General features: G+C 41.2%; 1 long non-coding RNA gene across 2 annotated transcripts; it reads left to right on the forward strand.

Annotated features, from left to right (window-relative positions):
* The first annotated feature begins 16677 nt into the window (after positions 1-16677).
* On the forward strand, positions 16678-22819 carry LOC133904108 (uncharacterized). 2 transcript variants are annotated; one of them, XR_009907395.1, is made up of 4 exons: positions 16678-17024; positions 18936-20009; positions 20123-20220; positions 22595-22819. It is a non-coding gene; the product is annotated as an uncharacterized LOC133904108 (long non-coding RNA). The 2 variants fall into 2 exon arrangements; XR_009907394.1 differs by lacking the exon at positions 22595-22819 and having other exon boundaries at positions 20123-20310.
* Positions 22820-23383: the final 564 nt, after the last annotated feature.

Below are 23383 nucleotides of genomic sequence, written 5' to 3' on the forward strand. Positions count from 1 at the left end.
TCTTTGCGTCCGGACTCCTCCCGCTGCGACTGCGGGCGGGTATTAGGAAGATTATTATTGCATATTCTGTAATTATGGCTTGTTGTAACCTTCCTAGAATATCTCCTCTAATTGAGGATCTTGTGTACCCGTGTGGCTATAATAGAAACAGCACCCCTGCCTCCTTGGTGTGTGCGGTGTTCCTCATCCTTCTCTCCCTTTCAACTATCAGGAGCTCCGTTTGTAGCATGTTGATGTACACTTGGGCTTGAAAATCTTTCACTACTGTTTCAACGAATTTCTTGAGTATTCGATGTTCCTTGAACATGCTGGTTTTGAGAAAAATAGGCAAAGGGACTCTGTGGTTGCATCATCGGCCATGTTTCTCTACATTAAGAGTAAATATTATATCTTGTCAGTATCATATTAGAATTTAGCCAGTTTTTCAATAAGATTAATGGTGGGAGATGATCCAAAACCGATTTATGCCATTGGTTTAGAATCTGATGGCACAGTGTTAGGAGCAAGATGTTGTAGCTAACTAGTAGTAAAATTGAAGTTCAAGGAAAGGAGTGGTATGTTTGGGAACCGGCCCCAAACAGTGGTATCGGTGCAATTTTGCCTACAAATATATTACCTTGGCTAACTAGATGCCAATGGAGGCAATAGATGGAAAATGTACCAGCAATGGTATTTTTGGCGCTATTTTCCTTTTTGTTAGGAAACCTAGCAGGTTACATATGGAAGTGGGCCCGTCTCAAATCCTAGTAGGATTGGAGTCCAACTCTTAGGGGTTTTTGGTTCTTTATATACAGGGGGAGACCCCTCATTGTAACACACAGAAAACAGATCAATAAAGAACAGATAGCTTTTCCCCTACGCTTGTGTTTCCTTTTTTTGATTGTTCTCTCGGGGAACCGTTGGACTACGCTCGGTAGCAATAGTTCCTCAACACGTTATCAGCACGAAGCTTTGCTGGAGAACAAGCTACTGGAACGACTCTACCCACGACCGATCTCCACTGCATCGACATCATCATCAAGCGGGCAGGTCTTTGGCCTAGCCTATATGCCCTACGCGGCACGAATTATTCGCAACAACTGAAAGTTACGATCGATTTGGTACGTACCCAATCCACTACTGTTTTGCGTCAAAATTGATCTGAATCGCATGATTAGTAGCAAGTTCATATGAATATCATCGCAATATCGTATCTCGCATAAACAGTAGCTATATCGCATGAACAGTAGCTATATCGCATGAACAGTAGCTATATCGCATGAACAGTAGCTATATCGTATGAGCAGTAGCTATATCAAGCACTCAATTCGACGGTGGAGCCCGCAGCCGCCACTCGCCGTCGACTGAACTCCGGCGACGGATCCCGGCGACATTCTTGCAACCCCATAAATGACGGCTCGATGGCATGTCCCACAGAAAAAGAGAAAAAAAAAGGGGAGGTGAAGTCGCCGCCGGCAGGAAGGCTGGCGACCTCCCTCCACCGTGCCGCAAGTCGCCACCGAGTCCCGTCACGCCGCGTCGCCCCGCCGCCGGCCTCCCATCGCGCCGCGCCCCTCCTACATGAGCCGCGCCGTCGCGCACCTTGCCGTCGCCGGCCCCGCCGCTCCCGCATGAGTCGCGCTGCCGCCGCTGCTCCCGCCCCGCAAGAGCGCCGCCCGAACCACGCATGCGCCGCCGGTCGCCGCTCCCGTACGAGCACCTTCGCGCGCTGCGCCGCCGCCGGCTACCGCCGCTCCCGCCCCTGCGCCGTCGGTCGCGTCACCGCTCCCGCCCTTGCGCCGCCGATCGCGCCGCCACTAGAATGTGTGGCAGCTAGGGTTTGGAAACCCTAGCCGCCCCCATATATAGAGCAGGCAGGCGAGTTGGGCCGGGCCGGCCCAAATATTTAGCAAGCCGGCCCATTAAGGGTGAAAACCGTAAGAAAAAAAAAGAAAAAAAAGGGAAAATCTATTTTTGCATTTAAACCCTTGGTTTTTTCAGTATTTAAGTGTTTTTTTGTTTTCTTTTGGGTGGTTCGGAAAATTGCCCAAAAACCATGTTTTTGCATAGAAAATCCCCCAGAATTCGAATTTAGTACTTATTTTAGTTTTTATGCAGTACTTAATTCCTTTATTATGTTTTCTATGCTGTTAATTATTGTTTTATTGTTCAAAAATGGCCTGTTATGCATTTAAATTCAGTAAAATTCACATAATAGCATAGAAAATATCAAAAATTGCAGCAATTCAATTTAGCAACATGATGCAACTTTACTAGTAGTAATGTTTGAGTTATTAAAAAAATATAGATGGCTGGCATCACGAACAAGGAGTTCGCTGAGCTGAGTGCTGATGGCCGCAACTATCTCACTTGGGCATCGGATGTCCGGATCATACTTGGAGCAAAGAGGCTCCGCACTGCAATTGGTCTGGGAACAAGCAGTGCAACAGTTCCCACGGAGGATGAGAATAATCAAGCACTTCATTTCCTCCGTCATCATCTCTCTCCCACTCTGAAGGATGAGTACATGGCAGTGACCAACGCTAAGGCACTATGGGACGCACTGAAGGAGCGTTTTGAGCACCTTAAGTACACCATCAAGCCTCTAGCAGAGCAAGAATGGGTCCGGCTCCGTTTCTGTGACTTTAAGCATGTCAGAGAGTACAACTCCGCACTGCATCATATATGCACACTACTGTGTCTCTGTGGGAAAGAGATCACAGAAGAGGAGAAAATTGAGAAGACTCTCTCCACTTTCCACCCTAATGCGGCAGAATCCGTACGCAATCATCGTCAATCATGTTACAAGAAGTATTCAGAATTGATTGATGTGTTGCAACTCAATGAAGTTCATGACGAAGTCATAAACAAGAACTTCTTATCCCAGCCGCAAGGAAGGAGTAGTGGACTAGAAGTCAATCAACTCTCTTTCAAAGCGCGCAAGATCCGCAATAAGAAGCGGGAGAAGGGAGGAAAGAAAGTGGTGACAGGAAAAGTCAGGCCTAGTGATAATAACGGCAAGACAAAGAAAGAAGTCAAGCCTTATGGTGAGCAAAACCAGACATGCTTTAAGCGCGGTGTTGGGGGCCATTGGTCCCGCATTTGCAAAGCACCTAAGCATGTTGTGGAAGCATACCAGAAGAAGAAGAAGAAGAAGAAGGATCAACCAGAAGCACGGAAGACCTCCCAATGAATAATGCAGAGGCCTCCACTTTGCCTTCTTCCACTGCCATAGTAGATGCCGAAATGAATGAAGCGGAAAACAAAGCCATTGAAGATGAAGTGGCCAGATGTTTCGCAGACTCTATCTAGAATTAGAGTAATTAGCCATTTATTTAGTTAGTTGCTGAATTTAGGAGGATTGAATAAATGTAAGCTCTAGAAGAGCGGAACTTAGCTGCAAATAATTTTTCGATAGTATATATATAAAGTATTTAGTATTTGTGCTACTTTCTTGCATGTGAATGATTGAATGCTTTATTTATAGAATATGTGTGGTGCCCGCATGGAGGAAGTGTGTATTGTGGATAGTGGAACCACAAATACAATCTTAAGAGAAAAGAAGTATTTCCATTCTATCAGAAATAGCTCTGAAAAAGTGATGACTGTCACTGGTAGTGATAAATGCATAGTTGGATCTGGAAGAGCCACAGTCACACTACATATGGGAACTGCTTTGCACATTGAAGAAGCATTGCTGTACCCTGAATGTACAAGGAATCTCTTAAGTTTAAAGACATTCGCGCTAACGGTTTTCATGTAGAAACTGGTGAAGAAAATGATAGGGAGTACCTATACATCACTAAGCGTGATAGTGAAGAAAGAATATTAGAAAAACTTCCCTCCATGAGCAGTGGCTTGTACTACACTCGTATTAGGGCACCTGAAGTGTTCACTACCTTAAAGACTGTATTCCCTAGTGCGGAATTATTCTCTCTATGGCATGATAGATTAGGTCACCCTGGTCTTAGAATGATGAGGAGCATAATTACTAACTCACAAGGTCATGGCATAAATGTGAAGAATTTTCCGAATCATGAAGATTTTGTATGCCCTGTATATGCTACTGGGAAATTAATAGTGAGACCATCTGTCTTGAAGTTACAGGATGAAATCCCTGCATTCCTAGACAGAATCCAGGGGGATATCTATGGTCCTATTCAACCGCTTTCTGGCCCGTTTCGGTACTTTATGGTGTTAATAGACGCGTCCTCGAAGTGGTCGCATGTATGTTGTGACCACATATCTTTATGAGAGCCTAGATTCGGACATTTATATGAAGGTACCTGAAGGAATACCATTGCCGAATCAGGATAGAGGAAATAGACACCTTTATAGCGTACAATTGAAGAAGTCGTTGTATGGGTTGAAACAGTCAGGTAGAATGTGGTACAATCGTTTGAGTGAATTTCTTGAAAAGCGAGGCTACACAAATAGCACAGATTGTCCCTGTGTATTCATAAGAAGGTCCCAGAATGGATTTTGCATAATATCTGTATATGTAGATGATCTGAATATCATTGGTACAGAAGAAGATATTGAAGAAGCAAGTTCATACCTGAAGTCTGAATTCGAAATGAAAGATTTGGGTAAAACCAAATTCTGCTTGGGCCTGCAGCTAGAGCATAGGGAAGATGGGATCTTTGTACATCAGTCAAACTACACTCAGAAGGTGTTAGAGCGGTTTGGTTTTGAAAAATCATTTCCTGCTAAAGCTCCCATGGTCGGAAGGTCATTACAAGCAAATCAAGATCCCTATAGACCTAGAGAAGAGGGGGAGGAAGTATTGGGACCGGAATTCCCATACTTAAGTGCAATAGGTGCACTGATGTATCTGGCTAATTGCACTAGGCCAGATATAGCATTTGCGGTAAACCTACTTGCACGGTACAATGCAGAGCCCACTAAAAGATACTGGAAGGGCTTGAAGGATATTCTGCGCTACTTGCAAGGTAGCAAAGATCTAGACCTGTTCTACAGAAAGAATCAGGATCTAAGTCTTGTTGGATACGCGGATGTTGGGTACCTGTCAGACCCGCATACAGCGAAATCATAGACTAACTATGTTTTCCTATGTGGTGGAACTGTAATTTCTTGAAAATCGTCAAAGCAGAGTCTTGTATCGACTTCGACAAACCACTCAGAAATAATAGCTCTATATGAAGCCGCACGAGAATGCGCATGGCTTAGAAGAGTGATCAATCACGTCCAGCAGTCATGTGGCTTGAACACTACTAGCACCCCTACCATTATCTATAAAGATAATGCTGCATGTGTCGTATAAGTGCGAACGGGATATGTGAAAAGCAACTTAATGAAACATATTAACCTCAAGTTCTTTTATGCTCATGAATTGCATAAAATGAACGAAATAAAGGTAATGCATACCAAGTCATGTGAGAATTTTGCAGATTTGTTCACTAAGTCTCTCCCTGCATCTAGTTTTGAAAGATATGTTCGTGGCATTGGGATGATGAGACTTAGAGAGTTGCACAGTTCAGGGGGAGATATTTCACATAACACCGATAAGAAGAATTAAATCTTAGTCAAGAAAATTAAGTACCCAAGATTAATCATGAAGATTACTTGAAATATTTGGGTGAATTGTACTCTTTGTCCCTTATATGAGTTTTCCTTGAAATTTATCATGAAAAAGGTTTTTAATGAGGCAACTCGTGTGACCATGTCACGAGCTATGTACTCTTTCTCCTAATTTTTTCTACTAGGTTTTTGAGGAGTTTTGATGAGACATATACATTCCGCGAGAAGTGTCCAAGGGGGAGTGTTAGGAAACCTAGCAGGTTACATATGAAAGTGGGTTTGTCTCGAATCCTAATAGGATTGGAGTCCAACTTTTAAGGATTTTTGGTTCTTTATATACAGGGGGAGACCCCTTATTGTAACACACAGAAAACAGATCAATAAAGAACAGATAGCTTTTTGCTTACGCTTGTGTCTCTTTTTTTCGATTGTTCTCTCAGAGAACCGTTGGACTACGCTCGGTAGCAACAGTTTCTCAACACTTTTGACATGGTATTTTGATGGCCTATTCTTTTGCAATGATAATGTCAGAACATTGTCACAGACCCGAGCGATCGGTGGACTTCTCCGGCAATCAGACGAGTGAACTAGCTACGAATTGATAGAAATCAGAGAGGGGTAGGGAAAACGAGAGGCATGATCACCGAGGTCACGCTCTTGCCGCCAGGTTCTTTTTCGGTTCATCCATGTCCAGTTCATCCAGAGAACACAGCTGGCTTATAACACACCAGTTCCACACGGCACTCACGCCAACACCACGCTTCACTTACACGTCGGGTCCACCCCCAACACCCGCTGCCCACTGGGACCAGACTAGCATTCTTCAGGCCGTGCTTCTTTCTCCCGCGTCGTCTGTCTTGGTCGTGACAAACATTTGCGATGCAAATTTACTCCTAACAACCAACTGTTGGTAGAAGACTGATGCAGGGATTAGTTGAGCAAAACTTACCCTGCATTTGGGGGTGGAGCAGCAGCTGCGCCATAGGAGGGGTACTGCGACGGGTAGAGTCCGCTGTCAAATGTGCACGCCAGGACCAAGTCATGCAACGCCTGCTGCTTGCGTTGCTCCAAGCCCGTCAAAGCCAGACGAAATGCGTCATGTTCCGAGATCGGAGCCGGAGCGCCGGGGCCATAGAAACCCTGCTGCTGAGGCAGGATTGTCGCCCCAGCTGCCCACGCGCCTGCGGTTGCCTGCTGACCAAACAATGGTGCTGCTCCGCCCTGAGCTTGTGCGCCGGCCGCCGCGGCATATAGATTGTTCAGAAAGCCCTGCTGCTGCTGCTGTGCCAATGGTGATGGAGATGACCACCTGCTTGGCCACATTATGAATGAGACCTTTACGACAAATTGATGATTGACACTTGCGGAGGGGACTTTGAGTTTGATCGCTGGCCGAGCCAAGATATGCTAGATCGATCGATGCAAGGTACTTATATAATATATAGAGAGCCAAGAATGTTTATAGGACTTTGAGTTTATATGAACTCCACGATCCAACTTGCTTCTTTCTAGTAGCGCACAATTTTGCTAATATAGTGGCATTTGAGCCATAATTAAAGTGTAGTTGGTCAGGTCAACTGTTCCTTGATGAAATCTACAAGATCATGGAGCCCCACAACAAACATAATTATGACAACATAAATCGAAGTACATATATGATCTGACCGTGCATTTTTCATAATTCAGATCTTGGGTAGTTCCTTTTTTCTTTTAGAACAGCATGTTCTAACGATGATCCCGACTTAAATCTTTCGAATTTCCACCACAGTTGGACATTATCGTACTTATATTTGTGTCCGGTTGTTCATTTCTTCGCATATTTAGCAAATATACACCATTACATAATGAGGAAGTGTCATGAAGATGCTATGTGCAGTAGATCTGTGATTACAGGTGTTTAGTGCACCAATCTGTGATTGAAGACATATGAAAATAGACGATTTCCACAAGCGTAAAAAAGATCCTATGTGAAAATCTATTTTTATAGACGGTTCACTTATTACCATAGGCGGTTCATTAAGCGGATCGCTTGTGATAATCAGTCCCCGAATCGATATTTCCACAAGCGCAAAAAAGCGATTTTTTTTTACCGACCAAGCACCCCCCGTGGCCGCGTCGTCGTAAGTCACAAGTCATAAGTCACGCATTTTTTAGTACGAAATATGCACGTATGCGGTTCTTGACACTCGAACTCAAAATATCTCAGCTCATACGAACCCTCCTCAACATCCCACCATAGAACTACTACTGATCACAATAGCATATGCATACCTTTTGATATCTTTTATCCAAAACTTCAAACAATTATTTGGACATCTAAATAACTTTAAATGAAAAATATTTTAACTACAAAGTTGTAGATCTCGTCGAAGACTACAATTTTTATATAAAGTTTATCCCCATCTGATTTCATATGAAAAATTATAAATTTTTTAAGATAAGCTGACATATATTTTCAGATACGGTTCACATAAGAAACCCCTATGAAAATGGATGACAGCTTATCTTAAAAAATTCATAACTTTTTTATAATAACTCGGATGAGGATAAATTTTATAGGAAAATTGTAGCCCTCGATGAGATCTACAACTTTAGAGTTAATTTTTTTTTTTCATTTGAAGTCATTTAGATGCCCAAATAATCATTTGAAATTTTTACAGGCGGTTCATATAAAGAACCGCATGTGGTAATAACCATTTTCACTGAACCGACTATGATAATAGTACGATTATCACAAGCTGTTTATGTAAGAAACTGTCTGTGAAAATAACCTTTACACATGCAACTTTTTATATCGCCCATCTCTAAAAATAGCTCAGGCGGTTTGTCATATGACCTGCCTGCGAAGAAATATCCCGACTTAAATCTTTCGAATTTCCACCACAGTTGCACATGATCATACTTATATTTGTGTACGGTTGTTCATTTCTTCGCATATTTAGCAAATATACACCATTACATAATGAGGAAGTGGCATGAACATGCTATGTGCAGTAGATCTGCCTTACTAATTTATGTAATTGGCCTGCTCTACCTAGTCTTGATCCCATCATTATTGCATCTCAACTGCTGACATCAGCTCAATGGCCCAAGATTGTAGAAGAATTAATAATGGGAACTCAAGATAGTGTTTAGTTGGTTGAACGAAATTAAATATGATGGGATGGTTTTGAATGTAATGGTTCTGAATGAGATGGTATAAATAAGCTATTTAGTTGGATGTATGAGATACTACAAGAATATATTTGGTTGGTTGTATGGAATGAGATGACTTGGTACAAGATTCTGTTTAGTTGGCTGAATGAGCTAATTCTCGATGAGCTATATAGGATGATAAAAATATATATAAATAGAGTATTACAAAAGAACTTACTTTTTCATCATATAACCTAGGGTTGTAAATAATTTTAGAAATTAGTCCATCACATAAGAAGAATATTAGTGAATTTTTTCAGATTTTTGGGAATTTATTTGAGGCCCTAACAATTGTTAGAAATAATAAAAGTAGTTTTTTTAAGAATTTTAATTTAATTTCTATATAGGTTTTTTGAGTGAATCCAATTAAAATGTGTTTGACATGAATTATGCAATACATAAAAACTTTTTTAGAATTTTTGGAGCAATAGAAAACAACGTGTGGTACTGTCCATTTTGGTGAGTATTGTTCACACGCGAGTATTGTTCATACGGGAAGAGCCCGCGTCCTGCAAAGCCGTGATTTGCCGTATCAGTTGGTTCAGCATCTAGGAACATTGTTGAGAATCTGTATTAAGTCTTATCCTGAACGATGCCTAATTCAAGCAACCAAACGCATGTACGAGACCTCGTCCTGCATCGTCCCGTCTAGGCTCGGCCTCTTACAGGTAACCCAACACAGCCCAAATGATTTGTGTTTGCTTCGTACTTTGGACCTATGAAACACCTATTTGTGAGTTCCTTTTCCTCTCCTCCCCTTTTCATCCTTCTTCCCCTTCCCTCTCTTCTGATTCAAAGAAGGGGAACTCACCTCCGGCAGATTCAGAGAGGGGCTAGCGCATGGTGAATCCATCAAGGGGAGACCGGTGCAGTGGAGGCAGGCACAGACGACAAGTGCGAGGCATCACTCAGCGACAGGGTGAGGCAAGGAGAGGTGGATACAATATAGATCTGAATCTACTGCTTCTCTCTCCTACCTCGTCGTCACATCCTCCTCCGCCGGCACTCGTGGGAAGCAGTATGGGCACTCATGCGGTTGCGCCTTCGCGCCCTCCTCGCCACCATCGCATTCTGGCAATGGTTGCAGAGGGGCAGGAGGAGTGCTAAGCGGAGGTGCGCAGCAGTCACCCCTGCCGCCGCGGACGTTGCTGGCATGGTGCCCCCCAGGGCCTGGTACTGTGATGCGATGTTGAAATGCCAGAAGAGATTTACTGTTTTTTATAAAAAAAAATAGTATAAAGTATCCATATTGGTTTTTTTAAAGAAAAATAGCGTATCTCCATATCCCTACATTTTGGTGCTGCATAGCTTTAGACCAAGTCAGTCAATATAAAATAACTAGTCAATTAATTCATTGTCAGATATGTGACATTATTTCTTTTTCCACTGGGTTCAACATATTAGCAATATATATTTTTGTAAAATCTAACAAATAATCTTTTAAATAAATTCCATGATTTTTTTACCACATAACAATTTTTTCTTTTATAGGTTTGTTTGGCACAGCTCTAGCTCTGAGATACATATTGAATCTAGATTTTGTATGATAAAATAAATTGGTTTAAACTTTTATTTTTGTTTAAAATAAAAACTAGATAGCTCAACTAAATACCATTACAGATTCAAGATTTATTAGAGCTAGTTTTGACTAGTTTCAAAAAATGATGGATCTGGAGCGGTACCAAACGAGGCAAAAATCAGTGTTGAAACGCAATTAGAAACTTTGACTGTGTTAGTGCTAACCTTGTTTTTTCTTTCGTACAGAAAAATCCCTGTAGTTGTTTTATTAGCCATCCAAGCAGTACTTTAATCTTCTGTCGTATCCCTGAGTTTTGAATTACTGTGGATTCATGTCACACTATGCTGTCAAGGATTTAAACTTCAATCCAAAAAACTTATGACCCAACAGAAATTTCCGGTGGTAACTTTTTGAACCAAAGATTGTTTTTTTTTTGTCACTGTAACTAGCACATATCACCAGTAACAAGCTGCTAAAAATTCCACTGGTCACTGTACTTTTATGCTCTCTTCTACTGCTGCATTTTTCTTCCAACGAGTCAAATAGACCCTCAGAACAGAGGTGGCAAAATGAGCGGTCCAGCCCATCACGGCACATACCTATTTAGGCACGACTCGGCTAGACCCGTTAGCTAAATGGGTCGGGTCGTGTTGGCTCAGTGCCACAGCTCCAGCCTAGGCATGGTCTACTTAATATTGGGTTATGCCATGTCAGCCTGCGGTACAATAGGTCGGATGGTCTTTTTTGGCCCGTTAGCCCATCGGCCTGTGAAAATTGAAAAAAATCATAAAAACTCACATTCAACAAAAATCGAACACACGACCTTCCGCTTGGGAGTTAAACACACTACCATTATACCACATATACTATATGATATTAGATCTAAATAAATTATATAAGATATTAAAAAATAGAAAAACTTAAACGGGCCGTGCCGTGTCAGCCCGACGTGCCGTGGCTCCAGCCCAGGCACGGCCCAGGCCGTCATGCCGTGCCGTGCCTGGGCCAGATCGAAATGGTCGCGCCTCGTACTGACCCATTTGGCCCGGCTCCCTTGGCCACCTTTACCTCAGGATTTGACAATGAAAAAAAATGAAAACCAAATAAAAGAGAGTAAATATCCACTGCAATATTAAATATAGTACGTGCAACAACGATAATGTAACGACCAGTTGAGGATAGCAATACTATCCGTTACAATATTATAGCTCTAGTATTATAGATATTACTGCATTTCTTGTTAAAATCATAAACCATATATGATCTCAAAATACCACATCTTTGTTTTCTAAACCACTAAATTTCAATAAAATGAAATTATATGAAGTTTTCTGCTACTACATAGTAGAAGTCTAAAGCAGCTGTTGTTGGCATTTCTTCCTCTCTTTTTTTTTAAAAAATAAAATTTTATTAACTCTCATCGTTACATCAAGTTGATACAACTGCATAAGAGTTCACTCCCTTCAGCATATGAGAATGCACCTAGCCAAACAGTAGGAAAAAAAGAAAGAAGATCTCCAATGTGTGAATTATGGTGGGGGTGCTTCGATGCGAAGTTTACACTGCTATCCAAACTGGGTGAAGAGCTCCCTTGCCATTCGCTCCAAGTGTGTGCATGCCATTGTTACCAACAAAATAACCTGCAAAGGAGAAAAGTGTTTCCTATTGTTAAAGATAATATCATTTCTGCATAACCATAGCAACCAACAAAATGTGGCCGCCACTGCTAGTATATCACACTAGCTCAGAATGGGTTATTATAAACGGATTTTAAACCTTATCATAGATAGTTATAGGTTCCGTCTCTGCAAAAGTGTCTATAATATCAGCCTTATTACAAACGGTTACAATTCCGTCTGTAATAGAGATACACACAGACGGATTTTCTGTAAAATCTTATATGAGTAGTAAGGATCACAAACAGATTTTGTAAAAACCGTATGTACAACCCTTCCCACTATAAGCAATTTTTCTTCCCGGCTGCCCTCATGATATGGCATACACACTTCAAAATTTACAAATTAAACAACATCACATGTATTATTTACATATCACATATTGACACATTGTTCATAACATAGATCATATATTGTTCAAAACTTCAATATAGATATTTACATATCACAAAGGTTAAGAATATCATATATTGTTCAGAACACATAAACCTTGTTGGCTATATACAATCCCTAGCTATACATCATTGACACCATCTTCCAAAAAGATAAGATGCTTGACATCATTGACGACACCGTCTTCTAGAAGGACGAGATGATCAACATTATTTGTCGACGCCGTCTTCCAGAAAGACAAAATGATTGATATCATCTCAACCTTCTGCATTTCAGCACAACATCAACCCAAGCACCATCTTCAATGAGCATATCGCTGTCATCCGGATCAGGATCCATCCTGACTATCTCACGCATGAGCTAGAATAAAACTGCATTGCTGCCAAACTGCCACCCACGGTTAAGAGAGAAATGCGCATTCAAATTAGTCTTGCAGTTCAAAAAATATCTCCATTGTGACGAATAATAATAGAGAAATTTTTATATACAAGAATAGAATAGAGAACACGATTCACAGCAAAAATAGGTCCACAGAGAGGCACTTCACAGCAATGAAGAACACGAAGTCCACACGATCGAATTCGACGCCAAGCATCCGCGCTATGGAAGCAGGCATAGGGACAACCCCTTCCTGCTAGCGCCTAATAGCAGTGAACCGAGCCATTGCAAATCTGCGGCGGAAACACCGCATTACCCTCAGTTACATAGATCGAAGCAGACCCTAAGAAACCCTAACAAAACCGCGATAGACACATAGACATTACTCACCTCAGTGTAGGGGGATTTGGCGCCCAGATCTCACTCCTCCAACGCGAAAACAACCCTAGATCATGGAATGGGCTCTCGGATGGCAACGAGGAGAGCGAGTAAGATTAACTCCTCATCGCTTTATATTCAGTGAGCGAGTTGTGTGTGTGGGAAGCCAAAGATCGAGGAGGGACGAGCGGGTTGTGTGTGTGGGAAGCCAAAAGTGAGGGGAGACAAGCGAGTTGTGTGTGTGGGAAGCCAAAGAGCGAGGGGAGATAAGCGGTCAAATTTAAAACAGTTCCTATGTCTTTAACTACAGTCAGGTGAATAGAAAATCCATCTGTGTTTTTCATACAGACATAGATGGAGTTTACAAGAAACCGTCTATGACAATATCATAGACATGTTTTCTAAACGTCGTCTAGGTCTGTACAATAGAAATAGATAGATTTGTAAAAACTATCTGTGACATCAGGTACACCCAGACGGTGGTCTTGCTACAGACATGTCTGCCTTAGCAACTGTCTGAGGTTATTTTGTCAGCGACGGGTCCTAAGAAACTATCTGTGACACACTGTCTGCTTTCACTGATTATGTGGAAGTATCAGCTTTCAATTTTTTTTACTAAGACCACGAAACCAATTTTCAAACATGTTCGGTCCACTTTGTGGTTGGTAGATATATGAGGCCACCTGAACTATTAACCATGCGGAACGAGCGAAGTGATATTCAAAGAAGAGATGCTTATTCGTCTCCGGTTTGTGATAAAAGCAACATTTATGATTACCTAGCCATTATCTTTTCATTAGGTTATCCTTTGTTAGGAGTACACCTTTGTATAAATACCAAAGGAAGATCTTATTTTTTAGTGATAATTTTAGTTTCCACATTTGTTTATGTTGAATTGGCGTGTCAACGTGTACAAGTGCTCTATAGACATAGTTGATAGAGAACATTCCAGGTTAGTTTAAGTTCCATCAAAATTCATCTCGTTCTTGTGTCAAGGTGATGTTAGCAAGGCGTGAAAGTAGGTCATTCCACTCTACCAACTTTGACCCAATGAGGTCCTGCCTGAAAGAGAGTTTTGTAGTACATTAGCTATTGCGTCTTGTTTATTTCACACTAAGTTATACAAACAAGGTTAGTGGTTTATTAAAGACGAATTACCTAACCAACTGTCCTCTCATAATCTGATTTCGAATTGCCCAACCAACTGAAAGGTTATTGGTTTATACTATGCTATATGTATGTATGTATATGTATAGTAGACATTTGCTTTCCTGCCCTATTAATTATGGATGTAACTTGGAACAGGCAGAAGTTTATGCTAGAATATTCGAATTGACCTATGCACGAATCTACACTGCTTACATCAGGGTCCCTTCAACAATTCCGTGGAAGAATTCCATCAAGCATTATTAGAATGTCGTTTGCACAATGCAACTTGACTGGATTTTTTTTATCATAGTACATTCACTACTACAAAAACTATTTTTCGAGACACTTAAAATACTTTTCTACAGACGGCTCAAATGACAAACCGTCTGAGTAGTTCCTGCGGTTTTGGGCCGCCTATGGAAACAAATTTTCATAGGCGGCTGTGAAAATGTGATGATTACCACAAACGATTTCTTATGTGAATTGCCTGTATAAAAGGTCATTTCCAGATGCGGTTCCTTATGTAAACCGCTTGTGGTAATCATCCCATTTCTAGAGACGGATCACATAAGGAATCACCTCTGAAAATACCTTTACCATGTGAACTGCCTCTGTAAATGGGATAATTACCACATGTGGTTCACATAAGGAACCACCTATGATAATAGATGATAACTTATCTTAAAAAATTCATAACTTTTTCATACAAAGTCGGATAAAGACAAATTTCATATGAAAATTGTAGCCCTCGACGAGATCTATAACTTTGTAGTTGAAAACCTTTTCATTTGAAGTAATTTAGATATCCAATAAACATTTCAAGTTTCAGACAAAAGAGATAAAAATGATCGCATATGCTATTAGTATCACTAGTACTTCTGTGGTGAGATGGTAAGAACGTATCGTGCGACCTAAGAGGTCCCGGGTTCGAGTGCTATGAACCACACACGCGTGTATTTCGCGTGAAAAATCGTGTGACTTGTGACTTATGACGGCGCGGCCCCCAAAAAAACGTCGATTCAAGGACCGACTAAAAGAGGCGGTCCATTTAAGGAACTGCCTGTGAAAAACTATTATTAGAGGCGGTTCACTTAAGAAACTGCTTGTGGTAATCGTCCACTTAAGGAACCATATGTGGTCTCTTTTGCGCATATGAAAATCATCCATTTCCACATACCTTCGACCAGAGACGGGTGAGCATCTATGAAAATCGTCTATTTCCACATGCATTCGACCAGATGCGGGTGGCTAAACACATGTGGAATTGGGTTACCATCTGCCTCTGAAAACTGTTTCTGTAGTAGTGATTATTAGAATCTAATAGAATTGCGGTTTTTTCAAAAGCATACTTAAGACAATTGTACTTATATCATTTTCATAGGGCTGATCCAAAAAATTCTTAAAGACTGTTGGTCAATGTAAAAATATTTTTTCCAAAAAATATTTTTAATAATGAAATTATAACTCTTGGATTTTGCATCAACTAGGGACACACAAAGACATTACGCTGCCATTACCTAAACACATATTATAACCAAAAGGACAAAAACTAAAACCATATGTCAAACAAATTGTGATGTCATGACTAATCAAAAACCAAATACTTACTCACAGAAATATGAATATAAGAACCAAACTGCATATATATGAATTAGAATAACACCTGTAACATGAGTGGTATGAAAGAAACAACACTGTAAAAAGAAAAAGGAAACCTAAGTGAAACCCGATGGCCTAAACTTATTGGGCCTACTACGGACTCATCTAATGTGGTAGTGCCATATGGTGTGGTGCACCAATTCAATGTTGATTGATTCTTTAACTGCATTATGAACATAGCATCCACAAAGTCTGTCTCCGGAAAAGAAAAACAAAAACTACATTATTTGGGGTTGTTACTGTCACATCAGACTATGTACACCCAGGTACCATTCCAGCCACCGCATGTCTTAGCTACAACTTTCACATCAAAGTATTGAAATTACTTGTGTATGTCAATTATCATGTCTACAGAAATCAACATGATACCGACTTAATTTATTATGCTATCATCAACCAAGCAATTGTGCACGAAATTTAACATGGTCCTGTCAGATGTACTTTGATTACTTCACCATGGACTTGTATGCAAAACCTTTCTCTATGTAGTTTAAGACTCAGACGAAGAAGAGGAGACTGCTCAAGGTACACACTGTCTCCCTCTACCTACCTCCCTGCACTACAACCAAACGTCCTATAAATAATGAGGATGCGATAGCTCCATACCACTTTTCAACCTTTTTCTTCTCAGATCAAGAATTCTATCCAGCCAAACTTCCACTCAGAAAATTCAGACCGGCGCTAAGATCGGCGAAGAGATACCTGGAAAAAAAAAGAAAAGGGACGCCCAACCGATCATCAATTGGGCCTAGGGTCCAAGTAGCCCAAGTCCTAACCTTAGATTTTTTTTTACTCCCCCCACCCCACAGCCATTCTCCCCCATCCCTCACCCCCGGCCGCCACCTCCCCTGGCTGCTGTTGCCCTGCTTCTGCTTGGTGACCAAGGAGCAGAGAAGGGAGAGAGGAGGAAGAGGAAGAGGAAGAGGCCCTGCTGTCCAGGCCGTCTCCTCCCTATGCCCTGCTACTGGCCTCCTCCCTGAGCCCCTTGCTTGATGTCCAGCACCGCTCTCAGCTCCCTGCTGCTGCTGCAGATGTGAAGTAAGAGAGGAGGAATGAGAGAGGAAGAAGAAAGAAGTAGATGGGGGAGAGGAAAGTGGAGGGTCACATACCGTTCTTGCTAGTGTTTTGGGAAGAGAAATTTGTGGTGCAAAACTGAGGTAAATCTCCTATTTTCCCCCTCCATTTGGTGATGTGCTGTGGCCTGTATTTCGTGGTTTAGGGCGGACTAGTGGAGGGATTAGTCCTTTGGTCTCCCGTTTATGTTTTCTTGTGATATGTAATCTGTGCAGTGTTGTTTGCGTGGTGGTTTTGGTGAGGTAAACGGCTGAATCAGATCTATGCGCTTTGGAAGATTTTGTAGAGAATTTCATATCCTATTTACTAATAAAAATGCAGAATTTTTGCCAGTGTGGTTTGAGAGTAATCGTGTTCTGAAGTTGACTGTTGTAATGTTGTCGATGTTCAGAACAGTAATAGATCAAACCTGAATTCGACAGTCTTAGGTGGTGATCTAGATGGAGAAAGTTGTAGCTAATATCAAAAAATTTCCAGAGAGTACAAATTCATTTTTTTTGTTGAGTTATGTGGGAGACATCGATGTCTGAAGTTAACTGAACTTTTCTGAATGTTCAGTTTGTTGCAATTTCTGCGACACAGGTTCAGAGATGAATTAGTCAACCTTAAATATTTTTATGAATTATCTGTTAATGGACAGAGTTGTAGATTAGTTTTTTATCCTTCCATGGGCATAAAGTTTTCTATTTTTGGTTTGCAAGATATGATCAGTTGAAGCCTACTGTCCTAGTTTTTGTCAGTTTTCAGTGCTCTGTTTTATAATGTAGATTAACCTTTGAAGATTGCCGAAATAAAATATGGTGTTAGAACAAAAGTGGTAGGTATTTTTCTGCAGTTTCCATAAATGTATTTATTTAATATCATAGACATAGTGTATTAAAAGGTATGAAAAAGACAAACAACGTGCTTGCTGTTGAATGTGTGTTGCTTTTTTGCATATGCAGAGGTTTGAGCATATGATCACATTTAGAATTGTATTATGTATTGTTGTGGTACTGAGAGACATGCTTGGGCAGGTGGTGTGGATCCAGGACGCACTTAGTACCTTTCGACATCGTTCGGTAAAGGCAAGTAAACGTAGCGATAGTTGCTACAGCTATGACTATGACTTGTTATTTTTACTACCTTCATTTTTAAAATGAAGCACGCACGATTATCTTAATAAACGGACAATGATGAGGTTTCTTTCTGCAATAGCCTATACTACCGTCTACTACAGAAATGGCCTATACTGCCAGCTGGTAACCCACTTTCACTGCTGGTTATCCAACCGACAGTGGGTAACGGGCAGTGATAGTCTGTTACCAACCGGCAGTGATAGTCCAAAAATTCGTTGTTTTTGGGGTAAGAAAAATTAAAAAAAAATCTTTTTGCACTCAAGGAGCCCCGCGACCGCGCCGTCGCAAGTCACAGGTCGCACGATTTTTTGCACGCGTGTGGTTCGTGGCACTCAAACCCGGGACATCTCAGCTCGCGCGATATATCCTTACCGTCCCACCATAGAAGTACTAGTAATAACAATAAAATATGCTTTTCTTCTGATCCTTGTGTCCTGAAATTTTGTTATGATTATTTGAATATTTAAATGATCTCAAATTAAAAAGTTTTCAAATACAAAGTTGAAGGTCTCGTCGAGGGCTATAATTTTCATATAAAGATTGTCTTCATCCGATTTCGTATGAAAAAGTTATGAATTTTTTAATATAATCTGTCATCCATTATCACTGCCGATTCATAACACGAACTAACAGTGGTACTTGCCTAACTATCACTGCCTGTTCTTTTCGAATGGACTTTTAGTGCTGGTCCTTGATGTTAACCGGCACTGATATTCTATCACTGTCGGCTCGTAAGGAACCGACAGTGATGGACCGGCATATAAGGTTTATTCTGTAGTAGTGATCCTGATGCTTAATCAACTTGTAGTTTAAATAGCTTGTAATAGCAGTTTGCTTGTTGAGATTTTCATCTCACTGTTTTATCATTCTCCTCAGGTTTTCCTTGAGCTGACGAGCATCAGAATGGGTAGCAGCACGTCCTTTGCACATTCACCATCGTCTTTCATTTTTATGTTGTGATGTATGTTCAGCAACCATTAGCCGTTTTTGTATGGTTGTATCGTCGTGGTGTGGATGTATGTTTGAGACATGTTCCTCCTACTATGATGCTTTTTACTGGTAGTGTGATGTTATATATTTGTCTTCTCTGTATTGAGTGCCAGTTAAACCTCAAATTATAAAGGAGGTGCTGTCAAATTTTCTAGTTCGGTAGGCTTATAGGGTAGTTTTGTAGCACTTTGGGCTTCTGGTGGTGTCCGGGGTGTTACATAAGGATCAAGGAGAAGAAGCAGAAGACCCCCTTGTCTGGCAGTACTAGTCTACTAAAGATCAGGCTCGTGACCAGTTTTGCCAAAGATAAGTATCTTGGGTGTTTTCTTCTGATATCTCCTTGCTATTCTTTGATTGCACATGCTAATCTTTTCTACTTGTCCATTTCTAGACCGGTCTCTCAATTAGAGCCAATGGCTAAGGAAGAGTGAAGACCTGTGAATAATTTTCTTCCAGCACCACCTCCAGCCGACCACACGAGAGAGGTCTCTCATATAGATGGTGAACCTTCAAGCCTTGAAGTGAAAGTAGAGGAGGAAAAGAGGAGGCTACAGATGCCCCTGGCTCACATGTTGGGAATGCTGGTCCCTAGAAGACACTGAGCACATCTTGGAGTCTAGGTGGCTTCAGACCGGTAACTGTCCAGGATGAGCCCATCAATATCGTGGGAAGTATTCCCAGACATAGGGTGGACGAGATCGAGATCTTTTGAGAGCCATGCATGATTGAATTGCTGACAAAGGAGGGTGACCAAATCCTTGATGAGAAGAACAAGTTCCAAAAGGCGAACTAGGAGAAGCTGGATACGAGGAAAAGAAGACCTCATTTCTTTACCTTGGTGGTGAGTCATCATATCCTCTTGTCATACCCAATACTGAAAACGTCTTCAACACTGAGAGGGTGAACAACGTCTAGTGCAGACAGATTTCCAAGCTCATGGATATGAAGGATACCGACCAGGTAATGGTAGGAGTCATTGAAGTAATTGATGCAACCATATGTCTTTTATATTTTATCCTTGTCTTGTTTCTTAAATATGCAACATAAATTATCCATCTTATGATCTTTTTTAGGGTGAAGTCAAATTGTTGGCCGGCCTGAGTGAACTTCATCAGAGGTATTTTTATCTCAAGGTTGATTGGGTTAAGTAGAAGTTGAAGTTGGACCAAATGTAAGTGTCTGATTTCATGATAGATGACACCTATCTGTAGTCTCCCGTGGGGTTACCCTCATCCCCAGATAATCTATTGCCTAGACACCACATCTATATGCAAGATTAATACTCTAACAAGACTAGCCGAGGAACCTATAATTAAGCAAGTATTAATCCATAGTATGAAGGCGGTGACATCACTGAGGTACAAGGGGAGGAAGACGGTGACACCTCCGACTCCTCCAACTCTCTTCACAACTCTCATTAATTTGTCTCTCTAGAACAAAGCTTAAATGATGAAAACATTGAGTGGAACAAAGTGTGGTGGTAGTGTATAAAGAGAGGAAGGTGGACCCTCTATTTATAGGGTGCCAGATAGCCAAAAGCGGTGCCTCGGGCGACTTGGCAGTGGGACCAGGCGGCCAGGCCAACCAGCCCTCGATCCCCAATGACGGTGGATCTGTCGGCCCTCGTCTCTTTGACATGAAGCACATTTACTTAGGATCTGTTTGGATGAGTGTATATGCCTCAATCGGCTCACGAGATGTAGCATCCTGGTATTTGGTTGCCTGTACTACCTCCGGAGCTTGGCTCACGGGATGCTAAATCACTGTGCGAGCCTGGTTCTCAGGAAACAGATTTCAATTGCGTTTCTCCAGAGCCAAGCTCATATGATGCAGGTTTGGTCTAACTAATGATGGTATTAGCGTATATCTAGTGAGTATTAACTTATATTTGTATATTTCAAATTAGATTAAGGCTTAATATGATAAATTAAGTACTATAAAGTGTATTTATGTAAAATAAATATTATGTTAACATTTGTTTTTTTTATTTCACTCTCATGCAGCATATATTTATGCGATCAACTAAACACAATATTTTCTCGATCAGACTGAACATATGCAGCTAACCAAACAAATTGCTACTGAATGTACTCAGTCTGACTAAGGTGAACCTGACTCATAGATACAGACCAAACTCAAGCATGCAAGCAACTAAACGTCCCTTAGGGGCTCAACTGCCTGACCTCTTCCCTCGGGCGGCCTGAGGTAAGGGGCCGGCCAACCTGGCAAGGGGGCTCGGGCGGCTTTGGGGTCAGTCGACCCTAGTGCCAAACCCTTCCGTGGACTGGGCCACAGGGTCCAAACGGCCTAGTCCTTGGGACCGGTCTGCCCATGTGGCCAAGGTCCCTTCTGTCAACTGAAGCTAGGGCCAGGCGGTCTGAATACTGAGGCCGGTCAGCCGAGCGGTGTCTTTTTGTTCGATTACAGGTGTCCCTGGTCGAATGGCTGGAAAATGACTAAGTCCTTACTGGTGTTCACCCGCTATTTTCCTGGTCGGATGGCTGAAGTCAGCTCCAGATTTTTTGGCAGTTCGGCTAAGAGTTTTGCCATCCGAATGCAAAGCCTTAGCCAGCCCTGTCGTTGTGGTTATAGTCGGATTTATTGGATCGGTAGCTTTGGGATAATGATGATCATATATAACTATTTAGTTACATGTGATAATGGTCTTACACGATGTTTTGTTAGCAACATGGACTTAGGTTTGGGCAAGTGGTCGATGGAGACTGCTGTAGGTTTTACGAGATCTTGGTTGATGATAATCTTGCCTAAATCAATTAAGGACTTGGTTTGTGGTGCGATCGGACTAAGCTTTAATACAACCACAAGTCAAGTAAAAGTGTGGTCTGGCTTATTAATTAGCACTCATCCCAACATAGTGTGGGCTAGATGGTGGTATATGGATGGAAGGGTGTACTTTTTAGAACTATATGGTGCAATAGTTAGCTTATAGAGTGAAGGGTGCACTTTCATGGTGGTAAAACCTTAGCGGGCAGGCACATGTTGGGAGATGCTTTGTAAAGAGCTTGTAGTGATCTCCTAGCGCACACCTTGGAAGTCTGTAAAAGTTTTTTTATTGGCCAACGAATACTCGGCAAATAGGACCATCATGACTTGTGGGTAAAGATAAACCTCTACAGAGTGTAACATTGATTAATCGGTCATGATCACATTAAGAGCGGCGAAAAATACCACATATGATTAGACATAACATGATGAGCTGGCTTGGGTAACCATGGTGGGAGCTATGGTTAGGGTGGTTGGACCCTGGTTTAGTAAAGGTGGTTAGAACCTTTGAATTGGGTTGGATGGTTGGAACCAATTGGTTAAGTCGTGATGGTGAGAATATTGACCTTGTTTATTATCTGATGTTTATTTACTTATTTAATCGCTTTTCAATAATGTTTACATTTAAAGTTGTGCATTTCTGCAAATTAAGCCTGTTATGCCTTATTCTTGATTTAAGCCTTCATATGCATACTTTATCATCATAACTTGCAATGTACGATATAAACTAACACTTGCTATATTCAATCGATCTTGCTCAGTTGATGAAGATTTTGAGGACTATAATGAACATGGTGTATCCTAGGCTGCATTTCTTCGTCGGTTGCCTGTGGGATTCGCCCATAAGCAATTGAAGCCTTTTGTGTTTCTGTTGCGGTTATTCTTTTGTTTGACCCTCGAATGTCCTGCTTGTAAAATGTTTCATCGTTAAATAATGGATATTGCTATGATTTTAATCTATGGTATCACTGTATGTACAAGGTTAATTCCTGACTCTACCCATAGCAGAGATTAGATTGTTTCTTGATCCGTTCTCAACACACACCCACGTCTAGACCTCGTCCCGAGCAAAGCTAGGCTTAACCGGTGAATCAGGTGTTTCAACTTTGTTAGTTCCTGCAAGTGCCAATCATACAACAATATAACCCAAGCAGTATCAAGAGTAAAATAAGTCAGCGCGAGTATACTTGTGGCCTTGAACTCATGATCCCGTCGGGCTTAATCGCTTTTAATTTATCATTTTGTCATTGGTAGTTGGGCATTAGAGCGATTGCACAAAGACGTTTGTCTTTGATACTTTTCAACGTGGAAATTTGTTTTTTCTTTGTTATTGACTCTATATGTTACATATGCACGCTTACAGGTTAGGTTAAAAAAAAACAAATCTATTAGACATATACCTCATTTGATGCAATTATTTCTCGGCCCAGACTCAGTTCTCTCTCTACAGAAGAGACCCCTCAACTAACATGAAAGAAAGAACGATTCATCGAGTTAGTATTTTGGTCCATGAAAGGTGTACGTGTACCTGAATGTATGTGTTTCACCAA

Source organism: Phragmites australis, chromosome 21, assembly GCF_958298935.1.
Source record: "Phragmites australis chromosome 21, lpPhrAust1.1, whole genome shotgun sequence".
NCBI classification, from domain to species: domain Eukaryota; kingdom Viridiplantae; phylum Streptophyta; class Magnoliopsida; order Poales; family Poaceae; genus Phragmites; species Phragmites australis.